Below are 16094 nucleotides of genomic sequence, written 5' to 3'. Positions count from 1 at the left end.
TGGTTAACCCAGTTCGGTTTACTGGTACTACTGTCATTGGTAAACCATGTTCAGAACCAGCACATTTAAGGAGCTCTGAAAAATAAGATCTGATTAGCTAACATCAAATATCTGGGTATATACACTGAGACTTGATTTTTTTTTTTTTTTTTTTTTGCTCTTGGAAATCAAAATATGTGAAGTTGTACTGTAAAAAGAATCACTCCACTGACCCTGGGGAAGCTGTCAAACATGAAAGGAATTTCTTCTTTTCTACAAGAAAGGAAAGAGCACAAAAATGACAGGTGCCAAATATCTCTAAATAATAAAATGCATTTACAAATTTTTGGAGCTCTTTCTCCTTTCAAAGTTTGCCAGGCTATGTTATTTCATTTCATTGTTTGTCAGGTGGACATCCTTCAGCAATATGTCGGATGGTAAAGATATTGTCTGAACAATTATTGAGATTCAAGAAAGTCTGGCCAGAGTGAAAGTCTTCTTTGACAAATTAATGATTTAAGGCAGCATTTCTGAATACTAGGTTAAATTATGTCAGAAATAACTCCCCAAAGTTTTAAAAACAAAAATTGATCAAGACCAATTTAATATGTAAAACAGACAAATGCAAAAGTAATCATAATGATCATAAGAATAATAAGTTTAACTTAGAATATTAAAAAAAAGTTTTTTTTCACCTTTTTGCCTGATATATTATGTGTATCTTTTTAGAGTAGGCTATCATTCAATTAATTATTAACAAGTGTTTATATAAATAAAGATAATGAATAAAAGAGGAAAATACACCCAAAGATACTGAATAAAAGAGGAAATAGTGTTTTTATGTTCTTCCATCAAATGCAAATGTAAAAATATCAAAAACATATATTACTTAGGGTCACATACTTTACCAGTCTTCATTAATCTAACATGTATCGTGTTCTCAAAAATCACATATTAGAAAAGTTTACCCTTAACTATCAAATTGTTAACAGAAGATCGCAAACACTGTAAAGCAAAGTGAATCCATAATACAGTCTAGGATACTGTCATAGTCAGCTACAGCTGCTATAGCAAAATATCACAAATTGAGTGGATTATAAACAACAGAAACTCATTTTACACAATCCTGGAGGCTCAAAGTCTGAGATCAAGGTTTCAAGCACATCAGACTGCTGAGAACTCTCCTCAGATTATATACTACCTACTCTTGCTGAAAGTGAAAGAGGAGAGTGAAAAAGTTGGCTTAAAGCTCAACATTCAGAAAACTAAGATCATGGCATCTGGTCCCATCACTTCATGACAAATAGAGGGGGAGACAGTGGAAACAGTGTCAGACTTTACTTTTGGGGGCTCCAAAATCACTGCAGATGGCGATTGCAGCCATGAAATTAAAAGACACTTACTCCTTGGAAGGAAAGTTATGACCAACCTAGATAGCATATTAAAAAGCAGAGACATTACTTTGCCAATAAAGGTCCGTCTAGTCAAGGCTATGGTTTTTCCAGTGGTCATGTATGGATGTGAGAGTTGGACTGTGAAGAAAGCTGAGCACCGAAAAATTGACACTTTTGAACTGTGGTGTTGGAGAAGACTCTTGAGAGTCCCTTGGACTGCAAGGAGATCCAACCAGTCCATCCTAGGGGAGATCAGTCCTGGGTGTTCATTGGAAGGATTGATGTTGAAGCTGAAACTCCAATATTTTGGCCACCTCATGTGAAGAGCTGACTCATTGGAAAAGACCCTGATGCTGGGAGGGATTGGGGGCAGGAGGAGAAGGGGATGACAGAGGATGATATGGCTGGATGGCATCACCAACTCGATGGACATGAGTCTGAGTAAACTCCAGGAGTTGGTGATGGACAGGGAGGCCTGGCGTGCTGCGATTCATGGGGTTGCAAAGAGTCGGACACGACTGAGCAACTGAACTGAACTGAACTGAACTTATCCTTGTGTCCTCAAGGATGGCTGGGAACAAAAGGAAAAAGCAAGCTCTCTCCCAGTTCTCATAAGGGCATTAATTCCTTTTGTGAAAGCTCCACCCTCATGACCTCATCTAATCCTAATTCTCTCACAAAGGCCTCAACTCCTGATACTATCACATTTTAGTGGTAGGGTTCCAGGACACAAATACTGATATGGCTAGGTCTTTATTAAAAGGTTTGTTTCTCCTCTCTTTAGTAAACAACATGTATTATTTTCCTATTCAATATTTGCATTTTAGATTCATTATTATGTTTCTTAATTTGAAAATAGAGATAATTAAAATTAAAAGAGAAAATTCTAGATACTGCAGTTTATAAGTTCAACAAAATTGTGAAAATGGAAATGAGGAAATAATCTGGTACATATGGACAGACCTTATCTCTTAATACAGTAGTTACTTATGCATTTGATTGAAGGAATATGGGGAGGGCAAGAGACTTACGTTCCTAATACAGTTCCTTACTCTGTATGATAACTAGTAAACACAACATTTTTTCATTTAGCCAAATATTTTGCATCCTATTGAAATTTAAATATATTCAGAAAAATAATCAAACAATAGTCATGATCTTAAATATATTATTAACATCTATCATTCATTATTTCATACGTTCATCAAATATGCAAATGTGGATGGCTAGTTTGTAAAAAGGCATAGTAGAATTGAGAAATGATAATATATCAGTAAATATTTTGTAATTTTTTACAGCATGCTTTACCCATAGTGGTTATATAGCAAACATTCACATGAAAGAAGATCAGTATATTAAAAACTATGACCACTGGGACTTTATGGAAAGTCTCTCACATTTCCTGGGAATCCTCATGTACGATCTTGCTATAGAAAAATTACTGCATATAGAACTCAGATTTCTTGTAAACAGATTTGAAACGCTTCCAATTGCAACTGTTCACTTCAAGCCAGAAGTAACATGTGGCTATATTTTACATTGCAGAATTATATAAAAATTTTGGAATATCAATTCTCTTTTCTACAAATATTTGTAAATTTACTCAAGGATATCCACTGAACAGATTATCTGTGGATTTCAATTTCCTGTGACTGATGATCATTTTATCAGTTTTTTCCCCCAATGTTGCAATGTTAATTAAAAAGAATTATTATTTGAGATGCAGCATAGCTATTTTTTATTTCTAAGGGGCAGAAAATATCATTGCCAATGATTTCAAAAAGGATTGAAATGTGTGGGATGATACGGAATCTTCCCAGCTTGCTATTATATTCAAAAGCTGCGTATAAACATTATGTTAATGGAATGTAACTATAATCAATTAAAATGTTATTTTCAAAGCAATTTTCATTGTAGTCATTTAATATATACCCCTCATTCATAGCATGGGTAGAAATAGACTAGGGAAATAAAACTAAAATAGCAAAGTGATAAAATAATATATTGAGTATATATTAATGTTGAATAACATATTATATAATATAAATGTACAAAAATAAATCCCATGCATCATAGACTAAATTTTTCCAGTCACTCATTATATGAAGAAAATCATATAACAAATAAAAATGTGATTTTACTGAGCTCGACTGAAAATATTTTCTCTAGAATTGGCTTCTCCAAATTTTGTTGTGCATTATTTAATGTAATCTTATGTTTAGTAACCAAATTTTGTCTTTATCATTTAGACTATATATTACATTGTTTCATCATGATTCCCTATTAAAGACCAACACACTAATTCACTAGCTTCTGGAAAAGTCTTTCATTCATATTTGCATCTGTATCCATCATTACAAACTGCCTTTAACTACACCAAAAACTGTTTCACTCAAAGTTACCAGTGGGAAGTCTGTGGATATTATACATGGCTCAGTACAATATGCAAGTAATCAAAAACGCCAAGCTACAAATAGAAGGAAACTTTCCAACACGACAGAAAATATTTATAAAAACCTTGCAATTAATATCATACTCAATAGTGGAAGACTGAAAACTTTCTCCAAAAGAAAGTGAAGTCGCTCAATCGTATCTGACTCTTTGCGACCACATGGACTATAGCCTACCATGCTCCTCCGTCCGTGGGATTTTCCAGGCAAGAGTACAGGAGTGGGTTGCCATTTCCTTCTCCAGAGGATCTTCCTGACCCAGGGATCGAACCTGGGTCTCCAGCATTGTAGGCAGACGCTTTACCATCTGAGCCAACAGGGAAGTCCAAAAGAAGGAACAAGAAAGTAAGCTCACTTGTGCCACTGCTGTTTAACACTATAGTGGGAGTTTTAGCCAAAGCAATCAGACAAGAAAAAGAAATATGGATATTCACAATGGAAAATAAGTAAAACCATTTCTGGGGGTTCCCTTGCTGGCTCAGTGGTAAAGAATTCACCTCCCAGTGCAGGTGATAGAAGTTTGATCTCTATGTCAGGGAGATCCCCTGGAGAAGGAAATGGCAACCCACTTCAGTATTCATGCCTGGGAAATCCCATGGACAGAAAAGCCTGGTGTGCTACAGTCCATGGGACTGCAAAAGAATTGGACATGACGTAATGACTAAACAACAAACAACAAAATCATTTCTATCTGCAGATGACATGATTATGATATAAATTTATATCTGCAAATAATCCATGAAAAGACTATTAGAACCAATAAACAAGTTCAGAAAATTTTCAAGATACATTTAATATATAAAAATTAGTTTATTTATATATACAAGAACAAAACAATAACAATTTAAAGCTAACTATTTCCTTTGAGATAGCATCAGAAATAATATATTGCTTAGGAATAAACCAAGAAAATGTATGATCTACACACTGAACCTATAAAATATTGTTGAAAGATATTAATAAGATCTAAATTAATGGGAAAAGACTCCATGTTCATGAAATGGAAGACTGAATATTATTAAAGTGTCAGTACTCTTCAAAATGATAAATAAATATAATCTGTATCAAATTTCCAATTGTCTTTCTTTACAAAAGTGAACAGACTGCTCCAAAAATTTGTATGAAATTGCAAGGGACCCAGATATACTAATTATCTTGAAAAAGCAGAATAAAGTTGGTGGACTCACTCTTCTCAATTTCAAAATATATTACACAGCTATAGTAATCAAAATAGGATCATAGTGGCATAAAGACAGACATACAGATCAATAAAATAGAATGGAGAGTACAAAGTAAACCCATATCCCAATGGTGAATTGATTTTTAACAAAGGTGACATTCACTTGGGGGGAGAATAATCTTTTCAAAAAATGATGCTTGGATACCTAGAATTCCATATGCAAACTACTGAATACTGAATACAGATGCACCTGTATCTCCCACAAATAATTCAAAATAACTGAAAATTTATCAAAGGCCTAAATATAAGCACAAAACCCATAAAGTTCCGAGATGCAAATGTAGATTTAATCTTCATGACCAAACCATTTTCAACAGCTTCTTGAATACAATGCCAAATTTAAAGTAAGTAATAAAAAGAAATGTACTTTGAAAGACACTAGCCAGAACCTGAAAGACTTCTTTAAAATATATATTTTTTTAATAAAATGCCCTTAGAGAGTTGAAAGGAATTTAGGAAAAGTATTTACAATTTAACTAAATAATAAAGGTCCTGAGTCCATCCTAAAGGTGATAGGTCCTGGGTGTTCATTGGAAGGACTGATGTTGAAGCTAAAACTCCAATACTTTGGCCACCTGATGTGAAGAGCTGACTCACTGGAAAAGACCCTGGTGCTGGGAAATATTGAGGGCAGGAGGAGAAGGGGACGACAAAGGATGAGATGGTTTGATGGCATCAGCGACTCCATGGACATGGGTTCGGGTAGACTCTGGCAGTTGGTGATGGACAGGGAGGCCTGGCATGCTGCAGTTCATGGGGTCACAAAGAGTTGGACATAACTTGAGTGACTGAACTGAACTGAATTGAATTCTGAATACAAGTATATATACATAGAATATTTGCAAGTCAACAATAGAAAAGCATATGATACAATTAAGTGATTCATGTAAACATATTTCTCTAAAATATATGTAAATGACCAACAGGGATTTGAAAAGATGTTCTAATTCAGTAAACATAAGGAAACGCAAATCAAAACAATGAGACACCACTTCTCACCCACTAGCATAACAACAATAATAGTAATGAATAATAATGATGAAATTAAGTGTTGGTGAAGATGTGGAAAATTTCCTGGTGGGAATGTAAAATGTAGTGTAAAATTAGCAACTTTATAAAACAGTTTGGCAGTTCCTCAAAAGTTAAGCACAGAGTTATCATGTGACACAGAAATTCCAATTTTTCCTCATACAACCTATAAGAATTGAAATCATGTTCACCCAAACACTTGTGAATATTTAAAACAATATTAATATTTATAACATTATTCATAATAGTGATAAAAGTAGAAACAACTCAAATATCCATCAACTGGTGAATGGATAAACAAAAATGGAATATTATTCAGGTATAAAAAGGAATGAAGTACTGACACATGTTACTCTACAAATGAATCTTAAAAATAGTACTATGCTATGAGAAAGAAACCAGACACAAAGGCACAGACAGACACAGAATGACGGTTTCGTTTAGACGAAAGGTAAGAATGGGCACATTTTATATATAGAGAAAGTATATTAGTGGTTGGCAGGAGTGGGGGGAACAGACAATGGGCATTGACTGCTAATAGGTATGGTATGGAATTTCTCTGGAATTTTCTCTAGAAAATGTTCTGAGCTAGATAATAGTGATGATTTATGAATACACTGAAAACTAATGAATTGTACACTTTAAAATGGCTAAAATGGTGAACTTTAAATTATGTGAGGTTTAGCTCAGTGAAGAAAATCTCACTTCCATTAAAATTTCCTTACATTGTTATCATCAATTAAAAGCCCATCTTCAAACATTTCCTGCAAAGTAACTCTAATGCATGTATATTGTCCACCCTATAAAACAATATTCCAATCTGGCTTATGGCTACCTTTTGCTCACCTAATTGGTTCCACACTTCCCTAGTTGACATTCAAAGTCCTTTAGCTACTGTCTATTTCACAATTTTCCAAGATTTTATCCACTACTCAGAAAGAAACTCAATCAAGTCATACTAATCTCTCCTTTAAGTGATTTAATCCCTGTATCCCTGTAGTATATCGTCATTATTTCTGAGAAACACTTCTTTCCTCTTATCTGCTTACAGAAATCTGAAATCTACAAGGATTCATTTCCTCCATATGCTTTCTTAAAAGCAATTAAGCTCATATTATCCTCTTATATTAGTCAAATTAAATAACCCATATTTTGTCTACTAATAGTTTTCTGTAGTAAGTTAAACAATGTAGTACATAGGAAATATGTGTGAAATAACTACTGTAGATGCCTGAGGTAGCTATAAAAAGAAATCTTGAAAAATAAAGAGAATGCATGTATACAGAAAGGTTACTAAACCCTGAAGTTGAACCTGCCATCATAACATTACATACCAGTGTTCCAAAGCCTAGAATTTTAGCTTTATTAGTTCCATGCAGCCATCAAGAGATAAATAAAAAACATGACTGATAAAGGACTTTGAATCAGAGATGCTCTTCAAACAGCCAGGGCCACAAAAATTACACTTTTTAATTGCAAACTAGTAGTAATAGGAGGATACGAAGGGGGAGGGGCAGGAAGAGAGGATTAGGAGAAGAAGGAATAGCATCTGCTCTGGAACCTCTGATGTCAGACTCAGCTCTGAGCAAAAAATAAAAACAAAATCAGTTTCCTCATTCCCTGAGAAAATCATTTAAAACTTGACCCCAAATATTTTTAAGGTCATATCCGTGCATGCACAATCTCTTCAGGTGTGTCGGACTCTTTGAGACCCCATGGACTGTAGCCCGGGAGGCTCCTCTGTCCATGGGATTCTCCAGGCAAGAATACTGGGGTGGGCTGCCATGCCCTCCTCCAGGGGGTCTTCCCCATCCAGGACTGAACCTGCATCTCCGGCTGCTCCTGCGTTGCAGGTGAATTCTTTATCGCTGAAGCACTGGGGAAGCCCTTAAGGTCCTATGTTCACAATAAAGAAAAATAAATAGACACAAAAAATGTGGAATAAAAGTATTATTTACTGACAGATGAACACAATAATAAGCAAAAGAGTCTACATATATTTGAGATATTAAATTTTTAAATTTTTTGTTATCAGAAAATATATATATGAAAAATTTAGTTCAGATATGTTAAACTGTAAGAAGAGAATAGACACAAAAACGAATTGCTCTGAAGTTTTACAAAAGTATGATTCCATCCATAATAATTACATTCTTGCATGTAACAACAATGCTACTTTATATGTTTAGGAAATGAGACTTGAAAAAAAAGAGTTTCTGTTTTATTGGGTTATAAAGAGTGATTAATACCTGAGTATGTCTAACAGAAGAAGAGAGGCAATAATTCAATGAAAAAAAAATCTGATTGATTTTCTCAAAGACAATCTGGATTCCAGGAAATTATTGAAAATAACTCTCAGAAAGCTTCTGATGTATAATCCATAATAATAACATTTAAAAACAGCTATATTAGATGATTACAGGAAAAAAAAAGAGGAAGACTAATTGGGGTGACAATACCAGGAAAATGTATGTACAATACTGGCATTATTGTATCAGCTACAAGGTGACACAGTTATTGCTAGATGATGATATAGTTATACCTTCTGTTCAGAGAGCTCCTGCCTAGAATATGTTAGAGAATTACAGGAAGCAAGAGAAATGCCAATCCAATTCAAGCCTAGGATAAAAAAACAAAACTGTTAAGTAGTGAAAAAAAAAAAATCTCTGGACCAGAAAGCAATGTGAGAGGAAGAGTAATAAATGTACTGCAATTCAATCCAACAAGCAAGGCAGAACGAATATGTGACTAGCTTAAAAGGAGATACAGATTTTTAAATCTCAGCTATGCCTAACTACAAAGAGTAGAGGAAAAATGGAACACAGTGTGTGTGTTCCACAACCACAGAAAAATGCACGGCAGAAAGGACTCTTTCTGTTCTTTGAAGCCCTGAATTACCAAAGGTTTTCTAAAGGATTGGGATAATCAAATCCATGGAAAAGCAAAGTATCAGGGAAAAGTGTCTGGCAGAAGCAGTGATTCTCACTAGGTCCTTGGGAGACCAGGTCCTGCAGGTATTGACAGCAGCTTCATTTCAAGAATGCACGAAGAGCAAGTCTCATGCTGCATCAAACGTAGATGCTCAAGGGAGGACTTCCCTCTTGGATATTTATTATATACCTAGGAAACTCCATTCCGAAAATCCATGGGAGCAGATGCTATTGTTGTTTAGTCTCTCAATCGTGTCTGACTCTTTTTGCGACCCGTGGACTGTAGCCCACCAGGCTCCTCTCTCCATGGGATTTCTCAGGCAAGAATACTGGAGTGAGTTGCCATTTCCTTTCCCAGGGGCTCTGCCCAGCCCAGGGATAGAATCTGTGTCTTCTGCATGGGTAGGCAGATTCTTTACCTCTGAGCCACCAGGGCAGTCCACAGATACTGTAGTACAGGATTAAAAATGAATTGGGTCTCTGAGAAAGGAGAAAAACAGAAGAGACAGGATTTGAGATATGTAATAAAAAGCACTCTATGAATGGAGGGTTGGTTGCTACAGATGCAATTTACTCTGCATAGTGGAGCGAGAAAAGAAAATGTCACCTGACAGAATTCACACTCAATTTAGCATTGAAGTGCCTGAAACAAAAGGCTCAGAGAGAAATGTAAACTTAGATGTTCTAAATACGCAAACTGGGGAATAAGAGCGGAGTTCATCACTGCACATTTCTGCAATTTTTAAGAAAACGTAAAAATATCAAATGGCAAGAACAGCAATGCACAGAAAAGTGAAGTCACTCAGTCATGTCTGACTCTTTGAGACCCCATGGACTGCAGCCCGCCAGGCTCCTCTGTCCATGGGGCTTCGCCAGAAAAGAATACTGGAGTGGGTTGCCATGCCCTCCTCCAGGGTATCTTCTCAACCCAGGGATTACTCAGGTCTCCCACATTACAGTCAGATTCTTTACTGTCTGAGCCATCAGAGGAAGCTATTTCCATCTCTTAGGAGTCCTCTATCTCCTGCTTTTGCCAGAGATTTCATTGAGTCTCCACTATCAACTCTTAAAAAGGTAGCATCTTTTTGTATTGTTCTATGCCCTGGTTCTGAAAACATAATTTTGTTCGAAAAATGGCTCTAATCATTCTTAAGTTTTCTCAGTATCACAGGTATGGGGCGATACTTTGAAAGTTTTGATTTAGAATTTAAGTTGTGAGGCTGTTGAGAGTCTTGGTATTAAAAAAACTTCACTTTTGAGGTTTTGAACAAACCGCCTCGTTTCTTTAGTGACAATTCAGGCTGCAGGAGGTGACTGAACAAAGCTCATTGAGGATTACATATTTTAACTTCCCTCAGGGCTCAGATGGTAAAGAATGCGCCTGTGATGTGGGAGACCTAGGTGTGATCCCTGGCTTGGGAATTCCCGTTGAGAACAAGCCCTGGAGAACGCTACAGACAGAGCGGGCTGGCGGACTACAGTCCATGGGGTTGCAAACAGTAGGATGGGACTGAGCGACTTAACACTGTCCCATGTTTCTACTTACTTTAATGGGGATAAACTGCTTAAACTTATATTACTCTGTGGGAATTTGATAATGGAGAATATTGCTAATATTCAAATTTGTATAAATCTGGTCTCTTGTGTGCATGCAAGAAAAACTAATATTGAAAAACAGAAGAAGGGATTGATAGAAGAACGCCAAGGATGCATCGAATCATAGGAGCTGAAGATAGAAAATAAGCAAGAATTAAGATAACTTCTGAGGGAGAAGAGGAATAAATCCAACAACCAGAAGATGCTGGTGGACATCACAGCTGGGAAAACCTTATTTCACATACTATTGTACTTGCCACCCAACAGAGTTACAGTTGCTTTTAATTAATTCTGATAATTTCTTTCTATGTGTCACCTACTCCAAATTCAACTTTATGTTCTCCAGAAACAGTGAATTTTCTCAGCGTAGATCTTCTGCCAGTACCCTGCCTGCTGGGAACTAGAGGGGATAGAGAACCATGAGCCTTCCCTTTTTGATTTGTGTTATAGACGGTTGGCCCTTTAATTACAGTAATATTAAACACTGGGGAGTTTTTAAAAAATATTTTTCCTAAAGTAGTTGTGGAATTTGATTTTTATCAGCCCTTTAAACACACACACACAAACAGACCAATAAGTATTTCATATATATTTTGTAAATTTAAATGTTATATATACACTTATAAAATAAGTATACTTCTATAAGTTTTATATATTTAAATAATATATATTACATGTAAAATATAAATTAGATATATATTATTCTCTGTTCCTTTTCCTGTTGAATACCCATATATACCATCCTTTCAAATCCCAGACTTAACATAAATCATTTTGCCAAATGTACTCCCAGGGAAGTAGATACTAAAATGGAGCAGAACTGCAAAAGCTTTAAAGGAAGCAACAATTTTAAAGAAAGCAGAAAGAACAGGGAAGGCCAGATGAAGGTATCAGACTATGAAAGCACCCCAAAAGGCCCTGCTAGTGCTGCTGGGTGCGGCAGAGCAAAAGCTGCCCATAAAAGGCGCGCTTCACAGGCCACAGAGGGCTAGGCCCTTGCCTATCTCCTTGTTCAGTCATTGGCCGGAGAATGCCTGGGGAAGAGCTGGACCTTGTTTGAAAACTGAGGCGAGCCCTGAAAACTCTCACAGCCGGAAGCTCAATTAACCGGCATCCTGGCAGACAGGCAGTGTGTCATTTTTCGCAAGGCATTCGAAGTCCCCATCTCTGTGCTCTCATTAGCTCCAAATCAGCATATCAATCCAGTGATTTTTCTGCAAAGTCTATCAAACTCCTATTCAACCCCAAAGAAAATCAACCGAACACTGTGTTAACTTCTCCCTTAGGTTCATAAGTGAGGATTTTTATATAATTCCTATTTCTCTTCTAATACCATCTCAGTCTCAAATTTTATAATGCAAGTCATGGTCTAAATTTGAGATTTAATTGCCATCAACAGACTCTAAAAGAGATTGAGAAAAGTAGAAATTTTGAAAAGGCAGAACTAGTACATATATGCACACACACATGGATACGCACATACACACACACACATACACACACATATATACACACACACAATATAAATTAAGAAAAAAATCATGTGGTATCTTCCCCCTGCCCCACCTGTTATTAATGTTGGCCTGGACCTGAATGGTTTTTGTGATTATTTCTAGTCACCAATTATTATTTTTTTTCTTTGTCTTCAGCATAGGATGTCAAGAATCTATAAAAATAAAAGCACATATATAAGCATAAAAGTTATTAACATATCTTGACCACTTACAAAATGTACAATATGACACACAATGATTAACATATTTACTAATGATAAAGCCTTGATAAGTGGTTCTAAAAAAGGAAAAAAAGACACAATCTCCTTTTCTTAGAGTAATTTAGATTATAAATTCAAATGGCTACAGATCATATTAGTAATGCTTACACTCAATATTGTAAAAAATACTAATTGAAATGAAAATAAATATGTTTTGGTTAGCTCTTTTTAAAAACTATAATTACAGTAAGATTGCCTGCTTGTTTTTAATAACTTACTAACAATTTTACAGAAGCTAAGTATATATAAAAATGTCATATGACTATCAATGGTATATTGTCACATTAAAACTAATAAGTTGCAGAGTGATTTCATTCCAGCAAAAAGATACTTTAAAATGCAAGTATTTGTACATATGTGTATATGAGTCGCATATGATATGCTCCTGATGAATTAATTGAATGTTGTGGAGTGACAGGGCTTGACTTCTGAGGCGCGGTTAGAAAGGCAACACTGCTTCCACCTTGCTGCCTCCTGTGGGATACTCTTTAGAAAGCAGCCACCACGTTGTGAGAAAACTGGCGACAGCGAGAGGCTCCTGCTTGTAGGTGGAGCTAATTCTCCAGTGGAGAGCCAGTGACGGCTGAGAGAAGCAGTCTTCATATCTTTCCAGTCTGCAGCCTTTGAGCCACCTCAAAGTGGAAGAGTTTATACATTGATCCCCCTGAACCCTTCACAATCTGCTTTATGTTGTCATTGTTTTAAATCCTTATGTTTGGAAGCATTTATGTATTTTGAGATATAGACAATTAGAAAACTTGAATATCTAATCAATTAAATGAACACTTTTGGAAGCAACTTTCCAATATTTTCCCATGTAATGGATACTGTGGACATAATTATTGCTTATTTGTATTTCTCTAATTACAAAACTGACCATTTCTTTCTACTTTTACTATTCATTTTCTCATCATAAAATGCATTGAATTTCCCTATTAGTCTTCTATTTTTCATTGTTTTCATGGTTTAGAGACTTTCCTTGCTTTGCTAGATATGATCCAGTATCACATTGAGTTCAATTCAGTTGGTATCATGTTCAGTTCAGTTCAGTTGCTCAGTTGTGTCCAACTTTTTGCAACCCCATGGACCACAGCACACCAGGCTTCACTGTCCATCACTAACTCCCAGAGCTTGCTCAACCTCATGTCCACTGAGTCGGCGATGCCATCCAACCATCTCATCTTCTGTCATCCCCTTCTACCTTCAATCTTTCCCAGCATCAGGGTCTTTTCCAAGGAGTCAGTTCTTTGCATCAAAGAACTGGTGGCCAAAGTACTGGAGTTTCAGCTCCACTATCAGTCCTTCCAGTGAATATTCAGGACTGATTTCCTTTAGGATTGAGAGGTTTGATATCCTGCAGTCCAAGGGACTCTTCGCATCTTCTCCAACACAGTTCAAAAGCATCAATTCTTTGGCTCTCAGCTTTCTTTATAGTCCAACTCTTACATTCATACACAACTACTGGAAAAACCATAGCTTGACTAGATGGACCTTTGTCAGTAAAGTAATGTCTCTGCTTTTTAATATGCTGTCTAGGTTGGTCATAGCTTTCCTTTCAAGGAGGAAGGGTCTTTTAATTTCATGGCTGCAGTCACCATTTGCAGTGATTTTGGAGCCCCCCAAAATGGGTGTCACATGTGAGTGTCACATTGGGCTGTTTCAATTATCTTACTCAGTTATCTAATGAATATTTCTGACAAGTGTGTCTTCATGAAAACTTTAGTTTTGATATTTTAAAAATATTTCTTTATCTGTTTACATTATGCTTTTGCTTCTGAGTACCTGTTGTAATTTGTTTTTGCCCATTCCAATTCACACATTTTTAGTCTACATTTTTTTTTTCTATTTCTTTTATCTTTCACATTTAGGTCTTCACTTTATGTAGATTTCACATTTATTTATGATGTGATTTTTCAACAAGGACATATATTACTTTATAAGGAATAATTATTTAACAAGTATGATTGTAAAAATCCAAACAAATCTATCTCCTATCTTCTGTTTTTTTCAATATATGTAGAAACACAGCATTCTTTTACATATTTGAAGGCAAGGAGGTCTAGCGGTATGGCTTGCAAGAAAATATTTATTTTATGTATTCACATATTTTAGACATAACTTAACCTAATTTATTTAAGCTAGGAAGACAATGTGGTTCCTTGAACTGATTTTCATATTTTTTTATCGTGTTGTACTTATTCAAGATGTCAACAAAAGATCTCAGAATGACTCACAAATTCAACACTTGCTTGATTACATGGAGCACAGTCTTGCAATGGTCCTGAACTTGATATTTTTTGCACTGTGATTGTAAGTAGTGTTCAATTTATATGAATTCCACACATATCTTCAAAATTATTTTTTTAAAAATTACTTTCTAGGCAATACAGTATTTGTTCAAAAAAAGCACTACTAAATCAAGGTCTGAGTATTTTCTACTTATTGCTAATGTTTTTCATCTATGAAGAAATTAATTTTTGGTTAGCAGTATTAGAGTAAGATGATGATGTTCACAAAGAGTATGGCTAAACTGTAATAAGAACACGTCTAGGATTTTCCAGACTAAAGGAAAGAAAAGGATCATCATCCACAACTGTATTTGTTTACAATTTATAGAACACTTCCCAGAACATTTTGTTTTGTCCTCACAACAACCCTGGGAGGAAGATATATTTATTATCGCTATTTTATACAACTAGCCAAAAAAACTTTTATAAAAATTATTTACAGTCACAGTGAGTTGACCACCAGGATTAAAACCTCAGTCAACAGATTCTATTATCATGTTGAGAAAGGTCAGGTAAAGGAAAAGTTAGCATTTATGGGAAATTTAAAAATGGTACTGATAGGAACAGAGAGTTACATTATTGAGCACTCTGGCAACCAGAGGGGTAGGATGAACTAAGAATTTGTCGTGATATGTCCAGGGAGGGAATATATGCAGTTTGATACAAAATTATACCATGAATCAGAAAACTCGGGTGTATGTTCTTTTTCACTGTGACCTTGACAGCACATTTCATTTCCCTTGGCAATAGTTTCCACATCTACAAGATTTACAGTCTGATCAATATGTTCCTCTAAATCAGTCAACACTTTATGACTTCATTATGGAATGGATATGATTAATAATAAAGCCAGTTTTTCCACAACTCAGGAATTATATCTGTTCCATGGTGACAGAATTCCACAACTCAGGAATTATATCTGTTCCATGGTGACAAGAGTAATCAGAAATACACAATAAAACTTCAGGAGTGAGGAAATCTCTCAAAGTATCTATCCCTTTCCGTAAATCTTGACATCCATGCATTAGATGTATATATCTTTTCAGGCATTAAAGATATCCACTAACAAAGAAGTATTTTCATCAAGTGATATTATATTATACTGTTATTATCCATAAGTAACTTTGGATCAATAAATCATGTTTGATCTTTAGGCATTGATTTAGTTAGTTCAAATAAGCTCCAGAAACTGATAAGGAACACACACTCAATGATGCTAAATGATACAGAATGTAGAATGTTTGTTGTCAATTATTTTCTATTTTCATGGCATGTGTGCATGTTTAGTCACTCAGTTATGTCCAACTCATAGCAACCCCATGGACTGGAGCCTACCAGGCTCCTCTGTCCATGGGATTGTTTAGGCAAGCATACTGGAATGGGTTGCCATTTCCTCCTCCAGGACAGCTTCCCA

Source organism: Dama dama, chromosome 30, assembly GCF_033118175.1.
Source record: "Dama dama isolate Ldn47 chromosome 30, ASM3311817v1, whole genome shotgun sequence".
Taxonomy (NCBI): domain Eukaryota; kingdom Metazoa; phylum Chordata; class Mammalia; order Artiodactyla; family Cervidae; genus Dama; species Dama dama.
The sequence above is the reverse complement of the archived record's forward strand: the minus strand, read 5'-3'. Positions refer to the sequence as shown.